Source organism: Mus caroli, chromosome 11 (genome assembly GCF_900094665.2).
Source record: "Mus caroli chromosome 11, CAROLI_EIJ_v1.1, whole genome shotgun sequence".
Lineage (NCBI taxonomy): Eukaryota > Metazoa > Chordata > Mammalia > Rodentia > Muridae > Mus > Mus caroli.
In genome coordinates, this window is record NC_034580.1 from 98,782,512 (window position 1) to 98,801,546 (window position 19,035).

At 45.5% G+C, this 19,035-nt stretch overlaps 1 protein-coding gene and 1 non-coding gene across 5 annotated transcripts in view; one reads left to right on the plus strand and one right to left on the minus strand.

The window, feature by feature from the left end:
- Positions 1-7,212, minus strand: part of Gjc1 (gap junction protein gamma 1) — a 21,484-nt gene extending 14,272 nt beyond the window's left edge. The window contains exon 1 of one of the 4 annotated variants that reach the window (XM_021177326.2): positions 7,021-7,212. The gene's annotated coding sequence lies outside the window, so the exon portion shown is untranslated. Of the gene's footprint in view, positions 1-5,593; positions 5,870-6,486; positions 6,728-7,020 lie in introns of those variants that run through there. The other 3 variants (XM_021177325.1, XM_029483067.1, XM_029483069.1) reach the window with 3 other exon arrangements.
- An 8,852-nt stretch (positions 7,213-16,064) lies between these two features.
- On the plus strand, positions 16,065-16,204 carry LOC115032660. The gene has a single exon (XR_003838291.1). It is a non-coding gene; the product is annotated as a small nucleolar RNA SNORA2/SNORA34 family (small nucleolar RNA).
- The last annotated feature ends 2,831 nt before the right edge of the window (positions 16,205-19,035 follow it).

Below are 19,035 nucleotides of genomic sequence, written 5' to 3' on the forward strand. Positions count from 1 at the left end.
GATGGTTGTGAGCCACCATGTGGTTGCTGGGATTTGAACTCTGGACCTTCGGAAGAGCAGTCAGGTGCTCTTACCCACTGAGCCATCTCACCAGCCCTCTATTAATTTTTTTAATAGCACAGAATACAATATTTAAGTATCTACAATTATTTAGATAAAATTCAAAATTATCTAGACAAATTCTAACATCTATAATTAGACTGAAAGTAGATTAGCAGTTGTCTAAGTCTGTGAGGTGGGCGACGATTACTTTAGGATAGTAACATTCTTCTTAGAGGAACAGAAGTATTCTTAAATTAACCATAGCGATGGCTATGTATCCTTTCAGATACGCTAGAAACATTCTTTGGTGGTTTTAGTTCCTTCTTTTTAAAATGTAGGAGTGTTTGGCCTGCATTTTTGTTTGTGTACCACATGTGTGCCTGGTGCCTGCACAGGTCAGAAAAAGGCATCAGATCCCCTGGAACTGGAGTTACAGACGGTTGTAAGCCAGCATGTGGGTGCTGGGATTGAACTCATGTCCTCTGGAAGAGCAGCCAATGCTCTTAACAGAAGCCATCGTAGCAGCTCCAGATCTTGTGAGCTTTACATTAGAGAACTGGAGTTCCAGCTCATATATCTAAGAATATTAAAGAATAAATATTAAAAGAAAACAAGTGACATGGAAGACTTTATTTCTCAAGAAAGCTCTTTTTAACATTTTAACTCTTTAGACACCAACTAGATAATACAAGTAAATAAACAAGTAAGGCCTGCAACAAATAGAGAACAGAGGTACCACCTACAGAGAACTAGGGTTTCTTAGCTCCAGCTGAGCCAGCCTTTTAGGCTGGCATATTTTTCAAAAGAACTCTTCAGCCTGAATTTTCATATGCAATCTTTCATTTTTTGGTAAACTTACTGAGTAAAATATGGCAAGATGAAGAAATGGGGCTGAGGTATAGCTCAGCAGTAGTGCGCTTGCCTAACATGCACAAAGCCGTATGTTTAATTCCAGCAACAGGGAGGGGAAAAGTGTACAAATACAAGTACACTCCTTGACAATTTTCACAAATTAAACAGATTCGTGTGACCAACATGGGGAGGAAGCATAAAACACTACTAGGAAGCCTGCTCAGAGAGTAGCACAAGCCTGACAACCTACTTCAATCCCAAGGGCACGCATGGTGGCATATATCCGTAATTCCAGCATGCCTACATGGAGATGAGAGGTGGAAAGAGAAGTGTCCCAAAGCTCAGAGGCAGTGAACCCAGGGTATGCCGCACAGCACAACACCAAGAAAGACCCTGCCTCACTAGGGTTGAGAGAGAACTAACTCCCAAAAGTTGTTTTATGATGTTACATGGCATCTGTGCATCATGCCATGAACCTGTCTACATACATACACATATACACACACACAAATGCATAACTTAATTTTCTAATTAAAAAAGGGGAAATTATCACATCTAATATTTGTTTTGTTTTTAAATTGCTGGGCTTTTGTAGACAGCATTTCACGTAGTCTAGGCTGGCCTCAAACCTCCTATGCAGCCAATAAAGAGTGAACTCACCTCCTGCCTTTGCCTTGTGCTGACATTACAGGACTGTGCGACCACATTCAGCCCACAGTGCCCGAAAATCCACAGTGGCTGCTGTTATCTTTACTGATTTTCATCTAGTATTGAGTATTTGGAAGGAATTTACTTTTATTTGAAAAACTGATTAAAACAGCCACCAGAGGTTAAGGATTTAGATCAGGAGAGCAGAGCACTGCTTAGCACACAGGAAGTTGAGGGCTTAATCCCTCTACACATATACAGGTGTTTTTTTAAAAATCAGTTTCAAATATGAGTTCCATTAAATGTTTATTTGCAACATGAATGTTATGCAAATTTCCATCTTCTCATCACTTTCCTTCATACCAAGTGTTGTTTTGTTGGAATATCAACATGCCACGAGATTCAGTTTAAGCTCAATGGACCTATTCTGCAGTACTAATATATAGTCCTAGACACGCTTTTAAAAAACCCAAATGTTACTTTACAGCTTTACGAGCAGCTATTAGAGTTTAAGAACACTACTCTGTGTACAGATCTCCTTTTTATCTTTCCTATCTTAAGAAATTATGCTCATATATATGCAATTTCAAACCTCCAGAGTGTGTGTGTGTGGAGGGTAAGTTTCCCCATGAAAAACATATAAAAAGCAACTAGAAACAAAGCTCCTAATTGTTGGGAGTTCTGTTGTGGTCCAAATAATAAACTATTTATGCTAACAGGATGTGGTGCACACCTGGAACTCCAGCTCCCGGGAGGTGGAGGCGGAGGCAGAGGCAGGGAGATCAGGGATTCAGGGCTATGCTCAACTACATTCTAAGTTTCATGTCACTCTGGGCTATTTATTTCATGTATGTGAGTACACAGTAGCTGTCTTCAGACACACCAGAAGAGGGAGTCATATTGCATTACAGATGGTTGTGAGCCACCATGTGGTTGCTGGGATTTGACCTCAAGAACTCAGTTCCACTGAGCCATCTCTCCAGCCCTCTCCATGGTGACTCTTATAAAAGAAAGCATTTAATTGGGGCTTGCTTACAGTTTCAGAGGTTCAGTCCATTATCATCAGCCAGTGTTCTCAACCTCTGAACCATTTCTTTAGTCTTGTTTTGTTTTGTTTTGTTGAGATAGGGTCTCACTATGTAGTCCCTGGGTGTCTTTGAACTCACAGAGATCCACTTGCCTCTGCCTTCCAAAGTGCCTGAATTAAAGGAGCCACATGTCCAATTAAAAAGAAATATTTAAACTGACAAACCACAACAAAACAGCACTATATTCATATATAAGACCACTAACATACAAAAAACAGTATATAAACAAGGTGTATACACCTATAATCCTTAGCACTTGAGGTTAAGGCATACAGACCGGTTCTGAGATCAACTTGGGCTGTATAGGGGAGACTCTATCTTAGAAAAAACAAACAAAAGAAAACAAGAGAAATATGCAACATGTAATAATAGCAAGGCTTCCAGGTAGATGCACTAAAGCTTTATCAAAAGTATTTTACTACACTAAACTACTACTAAGAAAAAAATTAGTGGGCAGCAACTTGCTGAATACATAAATGAAGTAATTATAAGCTAGGTGCCAAGGGTACTGAGATAGCAAAAACAAGATATTACTCTAAATATTACAGAACACACTATACAATCTAATGGTGTCATTAACATTATACAAATAAGCAATATGTCCTAGAAGAGTACTGTATTTTTAGTCCCTAGGCTAAACTAGAATAGAAAATAGGTTTCTTTCTTTCTATTTAATTTTATTTTATAAGTATTTTACTCATTCGTATATTGGCATGCCACTTGTGTGCTTGGTGCTTTCGAGGTCAGAAGACAGCATTAAGAAACCCTTGAGCTGGAGTTATGGATGGCTGTAAACTGCCATGTCAATGCTGGGAATTGAACCCATGTCCTCTGCAAGAACAAGTGTTCTTACCCACTGAACCATCTGTCTAGCCCTGAAAGGTTTCTTGACAGGAGTAAAGGACAAAGAGTTGCTTCTGGAGTAAAGGAAACAGATGTAGTGCAGGCAAAGACTGACTGCGTTTTAAACTTTTTCAGGAAGTAGGAAAAAGACAAGTATGACACAGATACATGGAATAAGAGAAGATGTGAAAGCAGGGCTGGGGGTGTAGCTCTGTGGCGGTGTTTGCCTGTCATGCCCTGGGTTCAATCTCTAGTACAGAACAGAAGGAAAAGAAGACAACTATACAGATGAGCTAGAGGTGTGGCTTAGTTAGTAGACTGCTTCTCTAGCGTGCAAGCTGTTCTAGGCTGGATCTCCAGCACTGTCTACACCAACGGGGCGCTATGGCCTAGACTAGCCATTCTAATCCTATGAGCACATGGGAAGAAAGAGGCAGACCGCCATGAGTCTGCAGCCAATCTGGGCTAGCATTAAGACCCTGTCTCGAAAACAACAACAAAAACTCAGAAAATATCTGGTACCAAAGACAGAGAAGAGCTAGGTCTAGACTGAGAAGAGAAGACCAAGATCCTCAGGTTAAAGACACGGCCAACATCAGAGAGGGGTCGACAGCCTGAGGACCTGGAGCAGAATCAGAACTCGAAAGGAGAGGGTGGAATCTAAGTCCACATAACTACCTACTCTGGATGGGCAATTAGGAATCCCAGGTCCAAGAATGAGTCCAAAGGAATTCCCTAAAAATAGAGTCTAACGCCACTTAACTCCAGACTTCCTCAGAAGGTATGTTACAAGTCATCCTGAGGTTGCAATTAATTCAGTCACAACCAGTTAGATCCCACAAAGACACAGATAAAACAGGCCACAGATGGATGAGAGCTAAACACTGTTTAGAGGCTAGAGGATAAGAATACTATGTGAAATTTATTTCATTTCCATAAGGGGAAAACAAATTTATTCTAAAAGTTTGTGCATTTTTTTCAAGGATTTTAGATAATTTCCATATTGCTAAATTTTTTTTTCACATTGAAAACACTGAGAGGGAAGAGAAGGCTGGTCCTCATCTTTTGTCTGTTCCACTTCCTAGCTGTCCCATACTCTCACTTAATGGGGAAAAGGTTGCTGGGATACAGCTTAGTGACAGAGCACATACTTTGCCCTTGGTACAGTCTCCAGGACCACAAAAATGTTTGTTGAATGAACTACCTATAACCTATCATTCTGGAGAGTCAAGCAGTAGGGAGTTCAAAGCCACCCTAGGCTGCATACCAAGTTCCAGATCAACCCATGCCACACAATGATACCCAGCTTCAAAGAATAACATTAAAAAGTAAAATGTAATCTTTAATGAGATCATCTCACTGCTGTAGGAAACACTTTGGTTAAACACATTCCATGGGTCTATAAGCTAACCCTTTGCCAAGGTGTACTGAGAGCCAACTCCAGACTTTGTAAAACAAGAATTTACTGCTGTATGTGAGTCAGTATTCAATACCTCCTCATCCATTCTTTAGCAAAGGAACAGAACTAATAGGATGAAACCAATGTTTTGGAACCATAACACATCAGAACACATTTGCAGGACTTATAATGCCAGTTTTCTCTCCAAAACGCCCTTTGCCTACAGTACTCTGCACCCGAGGATCTGGCATAACAAATCGTTTTACCCTTTACCCCGAAGACTCTGTTCTAATTCCTTTCATTCTGCCATTACACAGCCTTTAAGAAACTCAAAGTAACTGCAAATAAATCCTGCTGGCCCCAAACAAAACCTCCAATTTTTAACAAAAACTCACAATTAATTTAGTTACAAGCTAAGCAATCAAATTTGTGGAGCCTTTTTTGTTTCTCTTTGTTTTGCATTTTTTGCTCTGAAGAATACCTGCAAACTGTTTACAAGGGGGAAGGATTAATCCCCAAATTACATTACTAATCCTCTTCTTACAGATACTCATGTACTACAGACAAACTGATTTCTGCCTAACAGAACTAAAGTCTTTCGTTTACAAGGCTTTTTGTGCAGCGCTTTCACATATATCCACTTGTGTAAGGGTGCACAACAAAAGCAATAACGTTTAGACTTAAAACACATACAAGATAACTTATCCAGAATTTGGTCTACCTTGAGTTCCTCGATTGCACCTAGTGTGGACGAGAACAAAATAAAGCCCGAGCACAATGAAATCTGTAGCGTTGCCAGTCCCCGAAGACCAAAAAGAAAAATGACTTCAAATGACAAAAATCAAACTCATCCCACTTCGCAAAAGAAAAGCAATCCCAAATAATCCGCAAAGCGGGGGCCGGCGGGGGAGGACCCCAAATTCTAAACACGGGTCACGTAAATCTTTTCAACTTCAAACTCCAAACGCAGCAGCCAGCCCAATCACAGCATTAGCGCCTCCTCTCTATTTTCAATCTGGAGACTCAACGAAGAACAATTAAAAAAAAAAAAAAAAACCCACATAGCAGAGTTCCAAAGTTTTCCGAAGTGAGAATAAAGTCATCTCAAGTAAAGAAAAGGCGTCCAGCAAGAGGCGACGGGCAGGGTCCTCCCGCCAGCCCCTCTCCCGCTCCGCAGCGCTCGAACCAAACCTCCAGTAAAAAAGGGGGGAAAAAAAGAAACCTCCGAGGGGGACAGAGGACCCGCCAGAGCCCGCAGCACGCCGCCGAAGAGCGGCCGAGGCCGTCAGACAAAGACGAGCCCGCCCAGCGCCAGCCCGGCCCGCCCGGGCCCCCCAACCGCCCCGAGGAGTTGCGGGAGCACCGCCGCCCGCTCCCGGCCCGCCCGAGCCGTTTCCCTCCCAATTTGGGAACCGCGCGCCCGGGGACAAAGAGGGCGGGCGCGCCGGCGGCGGGACGCGGGTGGCGACGCCCCTCGGGGCTCGGCGGGCGCTCCTTCCCGCCCTGCGGCCCCCAGGAACCCGGCCCGCCGCCGCCGCCGCCGCCGCCGCTTTCGAGGCGCCTCAGAGTTCGCCCGGCCGCGCCCGGCCCGGGGCCCCTCAAGCCGCCGCTCACCCGGCGGTGGGCGCCCCCGAAGCCGCCTCCTCCGCCGGGCCTCGGCCCGTCCCGCCGGCCGCCGCCTCATGGGCCCCGCGTCGCCATCACCTTCGCCGCCTCGCCGCCGCCGCCACCGCCGCCGCCTCCTTCGCCTCAGCCCTCAAGCCGAGGCTGAAGCCGCTCCGGCCGCGCCCGCCGCCTCCCTCTCTCCCGCTCCCGCCGCCGGGACCCGCGGGGAGGCGCCTGCGCACTGCGTGCCGCGGTGGGGGTGGGGGCGTCCCGTCTCGGCCTGGGAGCGGGGGCGCGGCTGCACGTGCGCCTCGAGTGGGAGGGGGCGCCCGGAGCGCGCGGCCCCGCGCCGGCGCCAACTTTCCGTGACCGGCCGCGCGCGTTCCCGGGCGGTCCCGTACGCGGCGGGGCGCGCGGTGGCGGGAGGACCCCTGCGCGGGGAGCCCCGGTGGGCGGCTGACTTCGAGCTCCGCGGGCTCATTTCCTGTGGCGTGATTCCCCGGAGGAGCCGGCCAGTGACAGCGTGATGGAGACACGCCTCACCTGAGTTTCCAGGGTCGGACCGCAGAGCTCCACCGTTATCTCGTGCGCTAGGTCAGGGCCTTGGTCCAGCGGATCTCGGGATGCTCATGGCCGTTCTAGGCTCTGCTCTGCAGTTGCTCGAAGAACCTCCGGGGCTTCTCGGCCAACCATCCCCGCCTGGTGGAATCATGGTTTTTACAGGCGTTCTGCATAGTTTTGAGGTCCTGGATTTCTCGGATTAGTAAGACCCTAATAGGCCATTTCCTCTTAACTCCTTGCATCCCAGCGGGATCCCAATTACAAGACTTTTGAAATGCACATGGACAGGAATTCCCCTGGCCTAAACTGACCGTTAAGTAAAGGAAAACTAGCGGGGAGAGATGGCTCAGCGGTTATGCAGTTTGTACTACTACTGTTGCAGAGAATCTTCTACACCCACGTTGTGTGGTTCACAACCACCTGTAACTCAGCCTCTGGAGGATCCGACTCTCTCGGGGCACCTATATCGATGTGCACATACCTACACACAGACCCAGAGACACATAATTAAAAATTTTAAAAATAAATCTTTATTAAAAAAAGAAATGAGAAATTCCCCTAAATACTTTAAAGAGATTGAGACTGGGTGGTGAAAGGCAGTTTACCAAAGAGATGGGAGGGGAGGGCCATTCCTGTACTCTAGAATTACAAATGGATAGGCTTTTTAAAAGTTTTGCCCCTGGCCAGGGATGAAATTAAGCACTAACAAGTGAGGTTGACTTGTGGATCAAATTTCTCCCGAAGCTAGGTGCTAAGGGCTAGCTCACAGGTTGGGATGAAAAGGGATGGTCCGTTGCCTACCCACACCCCACACCCTCCGAAATTTTGTTTGGTTGCTATGATGTGGTTTTTGTTTTGTTTTGTTTTTTGTTTTTTAAAGGAAAGTGCCCAAATATTTTAGTCCTGTTTTCTGGCTTCTCTCTAAAAATCAAAGAGTGTGCTCACTTTGAGCCTCAAGTTTCATTTTTGATATTTTGTTTGATTTTTTTTTATGAAACGAAGTCCCATATAGGACAGGCTGATCTCAGACTCAACCTGTGGCTGAGAGCTAGCTTTGAAGTCCTGATGCTCCTGCCTTTGTCTCTCGGGAGGCAGGGGTCTAAGGCAGACATCACCACGACTGTGCTGTGCTCTGAACCTTTATTTTTGTTTGCTTCTTTGTTTTTTGAGATGGGGTCACCTTGGCTGTCCTAGAGCTTGTTATGTAGATCAGACTGCTCTGGAACTCAGAGGGATTCCCCAGTTCCTACCTCCTAAGAGCTAGGAGTAGAGGTAAGGAACACCATGGCCAGCTGTGAGCCTCTGGTTTTATGGGATAGCCAATTCTGGTCCACATTTGGTTTATTGAGAACCAACACCCTCCTGCTCAGCTGCTTGAACCTTTTCCGTTCCTTAAACGGCTTGGCCTCTGGGTATCAAAAGTTCTCCCCAGCCAGCCTTTCCCAACATGACTTCTCTAGTTCTTCAAGTGACAAATGTGAAGAACTTTCAAATACATGAGAATATGAATGAAAAAAACCTGTTGGGGCTGGGGCATAGCTCTTACCCAGGATACATATGGTCTTGGGTTTAATTCTGGCCCCCCTCCTCTAGGGGAAAAAAGACATCATTTGACTAATATGTTAAAACATGTTGCCTAATATGTTAAAGCCACAGCCTGTACATACATGTAAATTGATATGAATCACTTTGGAGAGCACATAGGCACTACATACAAATACACTGGAACTGTGGCAAGTCCATGGGACTTCTACAGAAATGCCTACAGGTGGTCACCAAAATATGTGTGGGAGAGTGTAACAGCCAAAAAGAAAAAAAAAAAGGAAACAGCTCTAATTACCCATCAGCCACAGAACAGATAAACTACTATAATCGTACACTGGTACAATGCACATCACTGAGAATAAACCAAGCTGAATCATATAACCTCATGAGGAGTTTCCGTTTATAGATAGTCTGAAAACGGGCAAAAGGAGTCTATGCTGCTAAGTGAGAATTGAAGTTACCTGCTATGCAGAACAGTGCCCTGAAAGGGGCGCGGTGGGATTTGGGGGGTGGGGCTAGTTCTGTGCTTGATCTAGACTTGGAACACACACGTGGGTCTAGTTGGCATGTTGGGCTGTAACAGGTTTTATTTTTCTTTCTTTCTTGGTGCTGAGAATCAAATTCAGGGCCCTTGCATGTTAAGCAACTCTCTACCACTAAGCTATACCCCAGACCCTGAACTATATATATACGTGTGTGTGTGTGTTTTGGTTTTTCCAGACAGGGTTTCTCTGTATAGCCCTGGCTGTCCTGGAACTCACTTTCTAGACCAGGCTGGCCTCGAACTCAGAAATCTGCCTGCCTCTGCCTCCCGATTGCTGGGATTAAAGCCGTGCGCCACCATGCCCGGCTTATATTTTGAGACTGAATCTCTCATAACCTGGAGCTTTCTGATTCAACTAGACAGGCCAGCCACCAAGCACCAGGGTCTTAGTTAGGGTTTTACTGCTGTGAACAGACACCATGACCAAGGCAACTCTTATAAGGACAACATTTAATTGGGTCTTGTTGATAGATTCAGAGATTCAGTCCATTATCACCAAGGTGGGAGCATGGCAGCATCCAGGCAGGCATGGTATAGAAGGACCTAGGAGTTCTACATCTTTTTCTGAAGACAAACAGGAGAAGACTGGCTTCCAGGCAGCTAGCAAGAGGGTCTTAAAGCTTTTGCCCACAATGACAGACTTCCTCTAACAAGGCCACACCTTCTAATAGTGCCAGCCCCTGGGACAGCATAGTCAAACCATCACAGCCAGGGATCTTCTTTCTACCTCTCAGGCACAGAGATTACAAGCACACACTACCAGCCAGGTATGGTGGCACAAGCCCAGCACCCAGGAGGCAGAGACAGGTGGATCACTACGAGTTTGAGGCCAGCCTGGTCTACAGAGGGAGCTTCAGGACATTGAAGACTACATAAAGAGATCTTGTCTCAAATACACACACATAGACAAGCATGCACAGAGTCACATCTCACTTTTTATGAAAGTGTTGGGGATCCAAGCTCAGGTTTTGTTGCTTTCCTGACAAGCACTTTCCTGACAGTCTTCTTCCCAGCTTTGGTTGATGTTGATCGGATGCTACTTTACTGTGCACTGGAGAGAGATGGTTCAATGGCTAAAATCACTGGATGCTGTTCCAGAGGACTTGGGTTCGAATCTCAGTCTCTACATGGCTCACAACTATCTGGAACTCCCGGTCCAGAAGATCTGATGCCCACACATACACTTTAGAAATTCCATGGGAATTCTACAGCAATGTCTACAGATATTCATCACCAAAACACTTGTGTCGAAGTATTCACAGAAACACATAAATAAAAATAAAATTGAGAAAAATGTATCAGTGGTAGAGCATTTGCTTAATGGGCAAGGTTTGAGTTGCACGTGACAAAATGGGTAGACCGGCTGCCGCCAAGCCTGGTGACCTGCATTTAACCCACAGGAGACCTGACTCCTTCAGGTTGTGCCCTGACCACCATACGTGCTAGAGGCCATGCACGTGGGTGCAGAAGAAAAGAAAAAATAGAAGTGGCTCTTTCACCAAAGTTGTCATGGTTTGGGGACAGAGATTTACGCTGTATCCTAGGCTAGCCTTGAACTTTCCACGATCCTAACTCTACTTCCCTAAGTGCCAAGATTCAAGGCACAAATCATCTCTGCCAGCTTGGCTTCAACAAGTTTAATGCAGATTATCTTTCCTTTTTCTTTCCTTTCCTTTCCTTTCCTTTCCTTTCCTTTCCTTTCCTTTTCTTTTTTCTTTCTTTCTTTTTTTTTTTTTTTGAGACAATCTCCCTTTGTGTACAGCTCTGGCTGTCTTGTAACTGCTTATGTAGACCAGGCTGTCCTGTAACTCCATATGTAGACTAGGCTAGCCTTGAGACTCAGAGCCTGCTACTTCCCTCTTCCTCCTGAGTTCTGGGATTCAAGGTAGGTACTACTACATGCAGTGACAGATGGATATGAAGATAGGTGGCTTCCTGGCTGCTCACCCTGGATGGATGTAGTGTCAGATACACTCCCAGTTACGGTTCCTTGAATGAGTGGTAGGTGCTGCACCCCACAGATGCTCCACTGTATGGTCCTCATCATGCTAACTAATAAATCTTACAGCCTATTCTAAAAGGCCGATTGCATTTAATTATACACTTTACATAATTAAAGCTGTATAATTATATACATGTAGAATCAAAGACTCACTAGGATCATCGTCCTATAAACCTGCCAGGAAAGCCCCCCCTTCATCTCTGTTTCTTATGGAGACTGGGAATGATTCCGTCTAAACTAGCCAGTACCTTTTCCAGCTGAACCGGCTTCCCAGGCCCCGCTTAAGTTTTGTCTTGTTGCTTTGTTTTGTTTAAATTGGGTTTCACGCAGTGAAGATTAGCCTGGAGCTCACTAGGTAGCCACAGATGATAGCCTTGAGTTCTGGTTCTCCTGCCTCCATCTCCACAGTTCTGAGAAAACAGGTTTACAGCTGAGCATCAAAACCCAAGGCTTTGGGCGTTCTAGGCACACCTTCTACTAACTGATGGACATCTCCAGCCCAGCCCTGGGGTTTTGAGGAAGAGCCTCACTGTGAAGCTCAGGGTAGCCTCAAAACTGTAACTCTCCTGCTTCAACCTACTAGAATTTCAAGAATACCATGCCCGACTCAGAGCAACAGAAAAAATGAGAGGCAAGGAAGGTAGATGGTTTTACTGTACATAGTTTTATAAAGCAGACATAAGACCTACAGTTCCTGTTTTCTAGTTAAGATTTTTTTTTCCATTCCTCAACCATCTTGCTGGCTGGCAGCATGTTTAGTTCCAATACAGAGGAGGAAAGCTCATGGCTGGAAGCTCTTGTGCCAGGCATCTCCCAAAGTCTGAAGAAGTGGCTAAGCAGCTAAGAACACTCACTGCCCTCATAGAGGATCTGGGCTCCAATCCTAACACCTACAACTGTCTATAAGTACAGTGCTAGGGGATCCAGTGCCCTCTCTAATCTCCTTGGCATCAAGCATGCATGAGATACACATTCATACATGCAGGCAAAACACTCACACACAGAAATCAAATTTAAAAATAAATCCTGGAGTGACTGGAGAGATGGCTCAGCGGTTAAGAACCCTGGCTCTTCTGGAAGAGGTTCAGTTCCTATTATCCACACAGTGGTTCACAACTGTCTGTAAGCCTAGTTTCAGAGGATCTACCACCCTTGAACAGGCAGGCAGGCAGAACACCAATACACATAAAAATAAGTAAGTTTTTAAAATCCTCGACACTCAATGGCTTTAAGAATATTAAACTACTTGTTAAAAAGAAAAGGGATGGGCTGCAGAGATGGCTCAGTGGCTAAGAGCGAAGAGACTGTGCTTCCAAAGGTCCTAAGTTCAAATCCCAGCAACTACATGGTGGCTCACAACCATCCTTAATAAGATCTGATACCCTTTTCTGGGGTGTCTGAAGACAGCTACAGTGTACTTACATATAATAAATAAATAAATAATTCTTTAGAAAAGGGCTAAAGCCAGGCATGGTGGCACATATTTTTAATCCCAGTACTTGGAAGGCAGAGACAGGTGGATCTCTGTGAACTCAAGGCCAGCCTGGTCTACAAGGTGAGTTTTAGGACAGCTAGGGTCCGGTAGAGCGACCTTGTCTCAAAATGAACCAAGCAACCAACCAAAACAAAACAAAAAAGAATGCAAAATTTTAAAAAAAAAGAGCCGACCAGACATTGTGGGGCACACTTCTCATATCAATACTTCTGAGGCAGAGGCAGGTGGATCTCTCTGTTGGAGACCATGGCCTGATCTACATAGTGAGTTCCAGGACAGCTGGAACTACATAAAGGGACCTGCCTGAAAAAGGAAAGAAAGAAAGAAAGAATTAAAGTTCACGCCGCTGAGGAGACAGGAACACAGAGTCCTAGTGCGTGGAGCCCAGGTCAGTGCATAGCAGGTGTCTGGGAACATGTGCTTTATGCCTGAGTAAAAATCTTACCGTCCTCAGAACAAAAAGGACAGCCCTCCTCGGAAGAAGAAGGAAAAAAAGCAAGCAAGCAAAACAAAGCAACAACAGCCCAAACACCCCGTTTCAAACAGGGAAACGGGTCTGGTTTCCAGGCTCTGGCAGGGAGTGGCTGGGACCCTGTGCTGTGAGAACCACATTGGGTTTTATTCACATGGGGCTCAGGCAGGAAAAGATCAAAACGCAGTTTGAGAACTTGAGAGTCACCCTGGGGCTCTGCGGTTTGGGAACAGTAGGGTCAGCTTGAAGGCTGCATTGTGTCACTATTTCCATTACATACTTTCCAGGGTCCCCACTTGCCTGGTAAACTCCTGTCTCCAGGGAGAAGGCAGGGGTGCGGTGGCACAGAGGCCCGGAGAGGTAGCTTTGGATGAGAACTCACTATTGCCAGCAAAGAGCTGAGTCCTGCCTGGTCCAGCCTGGGTGGCAAGGTGGACGGCTCAGGACTCTGCCTTTCCCTGGGAGGTGGGTATTAATAGTACAGACCTCCCTCCCGCTCTGCTAATCCGGGCAGTTTCAGTCAATCTACTGTACCATTCCTTCCTGCCTTTGCCTACAGGATGTTAGCTGAGTCGGATCTCTGTTGTGGGAAACTTTTTGAGTAGGTAACACAAATTATGTAGTAGAGCAGGAAGGGTAAGCTGACTCCCGCCAGCTGTGTCCCAGGGCCCCTGCTTATAGTTTCTCGTGTATTGACATTGGATTTTCAGTGAAGATCAGTTTCCTTGGGAGAGTGAGAGCTATCTGCAATGTATCCAGAGGCTAAGCTTGGTAGGACTTAAGTCACCTGTCCTGGTGTCACAGAGTAGACAGATCCAGAACCTAAGGCTCTTAGCCTGACTTTGGGTAAAGTAGCTAGTTCCTGAATGCCTGGAAGTTCTGGGTCCACTAGTCTACCATGTTAAGCTGTTTGCACTCCCGTTTCCAGACACCCCCCCACACACACACTTTTTATAATAGGTTCTCAGAGATGGAGAGATGGCTCAGCAGTTACGAGCTCTGGCTACTCTTTAAATTATCCCATATTGACTCCCAGTACCCACTTGGTAGCTCACAACAGTCTGTAACTCCAGTCCCAGCTGCTTTAATGCTCTCTCATGGTTTCCATGACAACATGCAGATAGTGCACAGACATAATGCAGTCAAAACACCATAATTAAAGATAATTTAAAGCCGGGCAGTGGTGGCCCACGCCTTTAATCCCAGCACTCGGGAGGCAGAGGCAGGCAGATTTCTGAGTTCGAGGCCAGCCTGGTCTACAGAGTGACTTCCAGGACAGCCAGGGCTACACAGAGAAACCCTGTCTCAAAAAACAAAAAACAAAAACCAAACAAACAAAAATTTGCTCTTAACTGTCAAGCCACCTCTCCAGCACCTAATAATATCTTTTTTTGCTTTTGTTTTTGTTTGTTTTTTTGGTTTTTTGAGACAGGGTTTCTCTGTATAGCCCTGGCTGTCCTGGTACTCACTTTGTAGACCAGGCTGGCCTCGAACTCAGAAATCTGCCTTCCTCTGCCTCCCAAGTGCTGGGATTAAAGGCGTGTGCCACCACGCCAGGCACCTAATAATATCTTTGTAAATATTTTTTCATAAAGAAATAAATTTTGGAGCTGGAGACATGGCTCAGCAGTTGAGAACACTAGCTGCTCTTCCAAAGGTCCTGAGTTCAATTCCCAGCACCCACATGGTGATTCATACATAGTGAGAAATGTTAGCTGATGAGCCATCTCCCAGCCTCTGTTCTGGTTTTTGTTTTAACTTTAAATAGTAAAAAGATTTATTTGTATTTTATATGTATGTTTTGCTTGGATTTGTGGCTCTGTGAACCACATGCATGTATTGACTGAGTAGGTCAGAAGAGGGCATCGGCATCAAATCCCTGGAACTGGAGTTGCAATATTTGTGAGCCATCAAGTGGATGCTAGTAACTGAATCCAGGTCTTCAGGAAGAGCAGCTACTGCTCTGAAGTGGATGCTTAAAGGTTCTTTGGAAAGTTGGTTGGATGGTGTTTTGCTGGGGCAAACACGTGAAGGAACAGTTAGCTAAAGTGGGCATAGGTGGAGGACTAAGGCAGACTTGTGAAGGAACATTTAGCTGAAGCAGACACAGGTAAAAGGATGGTTCTGCTAAAGCAAGCACACGAAAAGACATGCGATAAAGGATTCTTTGCTAATAACACGAAGGTATTGGTCCGCCTTATACTGTATAGTTGAGCTCCATTTGTTGGGACTCCATAGAGAGAAACACACCAAAAAACTTCTGGTGGTGTGCTGCAGTTTCTTGCCACTTCTGCAGATTAGGGCTGATTGGCAGAGAGATGTCAGCTGAGACAGACTCATGTGCCGAGGCAGGATCCATGGAGGACACGAAAATGTTTGGAGGGAGTATAAAAGTACTCGATGGACCGTGGCGGAGGCTGAGCTAGGCTTACTTACAGATTTCACATCTAGATCTCACATCTTTGCTGATCTTTGCTTCCCTGAGAGAGGCACAGCCGAGAACTTCTGGTGTCCCTTCTGGTTCCTCCTGCTGACTTGAATCAAGGCTGAGGCCTGGCTGTCTCTGCTAGTTAGTGCCACTGCAGCTGATTCGGGTTTGCTATCCCGACTCTACCACACTAGCCTGCTGCTGTATCCATTAGGTGTCTGAAGTGGATCGAGCTGCTGCTGCCAATTTCCATACAACACAGATGGCGGGGTTGCTCCAAAGAACCTTTCTAAACAGGTCCACTTCCCAGTATCCTTTCTTTCCCACTATCTCTGGTGAGTGATGGACTACAAGGAAAGTTAAAGTGTTTAAGAACCATCATTAAAGATAAGGATTGAAAAATAAATTAAAGTTACAATGCTCTTAATCACTAAGCCACCTCTCCAACCCATTTGTTGGACTTTTTTTTTTAAACAGTTGTGATTCATACCTGCGAGAGGAATATAAAGGATTTAATAAACTATGTAAGGTACCACGTTTATGGCCCTGAATCGAGGCCAGCAGCAGTTTACTGAAGCTGTTGGTTTCCAACAGGAGCCTAAAGAAATGTTTTTCTATGGTCTGTTAGCCATTTTGTAAGTTTGTAAACCTAATGGTCAACTCATTAGAAAGAAACATCTTAGGGGAAAAATGGGGGAAAAAGGTGCTTAAACTTTCAAGGTTTTGAAGATTTTAGGTATCATCACGCATACAGAATATTTTAGAGGGAGCTAGGTGATAAGAGAATTCAAAAGCACAGGAGGATTTTAATTTCTGATGCACCCATTTTCTGAGACAGAAGTCTCTGCCAGTATGTCCGACAGGGCAGAAGTGTTCATTCACAAAGGGGATTTTGTACCAGTAGCATCACCTCAGCCTGATTCAACTTCCCAGTCACCATTATCCACACCTGCATCTCACTAGGATGTCCTCGTTCCCTCCATCTCAGTTCCTGAGTTAGGACTATAGGCATATATGCGGCCAGCTCTACTGATGTCCCCTTAAAATCTGTTTGAAATATGTGAAGAGTCTCCTCTGGAACATAGCAAAGGCACTTTCCTGGCTCCATGCCTGTGGCTCTTGGGAATGTCCTTGGACAGACATTGCAAGGTCCTTAGAACCTCGTCCTCTTTCTAACAGGAAATAGGGTTTTACAGCTTCCCAGGTCCAGGATAACCTGCACCAATATACCTCAGACTCACCATCTTGTTATAGATGGTTGTGAGCCACTCTGTGGTTGCTGGGAATTGAACTCAGGACCTCTGGAAGAACAGTCAGTGCTCTTAACTGCTGAGCCATCTCTCCAGCCCCCCCCCCTTTTCCTTTTTTCCTTTTTTCCTTCTTTCCTTCCTTCCTTCTTCCCTCCCTCCCTCCCTTTCTTCCTTCCTTTCCCTTTTTCTTTCGTTCTTCAATCAGGGTCTCACTCTGTTGCCCTGGGCTGACCTAGAACTTGCTCTGTAGACCAGGTTGGCCCTGAACTCACAGAGATCCTCCTGCTTCTGCCTCCCGAGTATGGTGTGCCGACACTCTCTGAGTCTTTTCTCTGCCTTTGGCCTCTCAGATCCCAGGTACTTCTCTATGACCTAAATGGTTTTTCTTTCCTCCCGGGACGACCCCCAACCCCCAGTCCTTCCACTCTGTTCTTTCCCGTTCCCTGTGCTCCTCATCTAGTTTACTCCATCTTCCCTCACTCACGGCTCTCAATAGCTCCAGGAAGAAGCCACCTGGCTGTTCAGCTATCCTGGGCTATATATAACATAGCTGTGCTTTCAATTATGTGCCGAGCCCTTCAAGACCTTGTCCCCTTCCCCCAACCTGTTCCACTTCAACAATGGGGACAATATCCATGAAGTTTCCAGTTAGGGGAGAGATACCCCAACAATCTGGGTGGGACAGGAGGAGGAAGAGTATAGTATGCTGAACTGGGATCTCACAGATGGGGCCAGCCTTCCTATCTGTTGTCTGGGACTTTTTAGTCTGGGACCCATTTCCTGCTACTTGTTTACTGGGGAGGAAGGGGAGCAGGCAGTGCCCTGGGGATTGTAGCCTTTGCATGGAGGCTGTTTCTACAGGAGGAGGGCAGAGGCGCAGAGATCAAGTGGTATAAGAAAATATTTAGAGTGATCGATGCAGTGTAAGGGGCTGCATCCAGCACTGGCCGGTACATTAAGTTTATCATGTATATATTTAATTTAGGCCCCTTGTAGCCAGAGTTTATTAATGTGGCCTGATTTGGAAGAAAGAGAAGATTCGGTAAGCAAATTACTAACATAGACGTGCTTACATGGAAACAGTTATTAAACACTTGGCATAGTAACAAAAACGATGCTGTCATCATTTTTATCTTATCTGTTTACTAAACCAGGATGCCATGGGAACTTGTTGCTTTTGCTGTACCTCCTCAGGGTTTCTCTACCCAGCTTCCCCTTTTTAGTGCTGGGGACTAAACCCAGTGTCTTGAAGTCGAGAGGAACACTGTTCAACAGTGGTCCCCAAAGCCCTCCTCACGTGGTTTTGAGGAGAAAAAGCAACTTTGTTCAACCTCACCCCCCCCCCCCCCGCCCCGTAGTGTATTCTGTAGTATAGTCCTGAGCAGTTAAAATGTGATTTGAGGAATCAAATCAATTTAGGAGTTTGCTTGTTTTTCTCAGTTGTGTGCTCTAACTTTGCCAAAGTCATTTAATAAGAGTCTCAGTTTTTCTTTTTCCTTCTTTCTTTTTTTTTGAGACAGGGCTTCTTCTCTGTGTAGCCCTGGCTGTCCTAGAACTTGGTCTGTAGATTAGGTTGGCATTGAACCCCAGATATCTGCCTGCCTCGAATCTCCAAAAATGCTGGGACTAAAGGTGTATACCATCACACCCAGCTCAGAGCCTCAGTTTTTTCATCTGTGAAATGGGAACAGTAATAATCTCTGTCCCAGAGTTTTTAAGGTGACAAGTCTGGGCTCCTGACACCCTAACAAGCTAAGCTGCAGGATCGATTTCTATGACACAGGGCAAATGTATGATATCCAAGAATGCTGGTGAGGATCCAGCATTTGACCTGCAAGCAGACCATTGACTCATTGCAATGAGCATTTGCACATAAACATGTTTGGACAAAAAGGGCAGACTGGGGCACACTGCAGCTTCCACAGCTACATATTCATCTGTCTCTATTTTTATTTTGTGTTTTCTTTTAGGGGGAGGCTGCAAGGGCAGAGGGTAGGATATGAAGGGACAGAAGATGAGTGGGATCCGGTGCATGATGTGAAATTCACAAAGAATCCAAAAAAGGTTAGGAGAAAAAAATGAGAAAGGAAATTTACTCAATGTGTTTACCCTGAGAAAAGAGAGTATAAAGGGGTCCAGTGACCCCTACAGCTCTCTTGCTGCACTGAAGTGAGGGTAAGAATTCTGCATCAGTTTTTTTTTAAAGATTTATTTATTTATATGTATGTAAGTACACTGTAGCTGTCTTCAGACACTCCAGA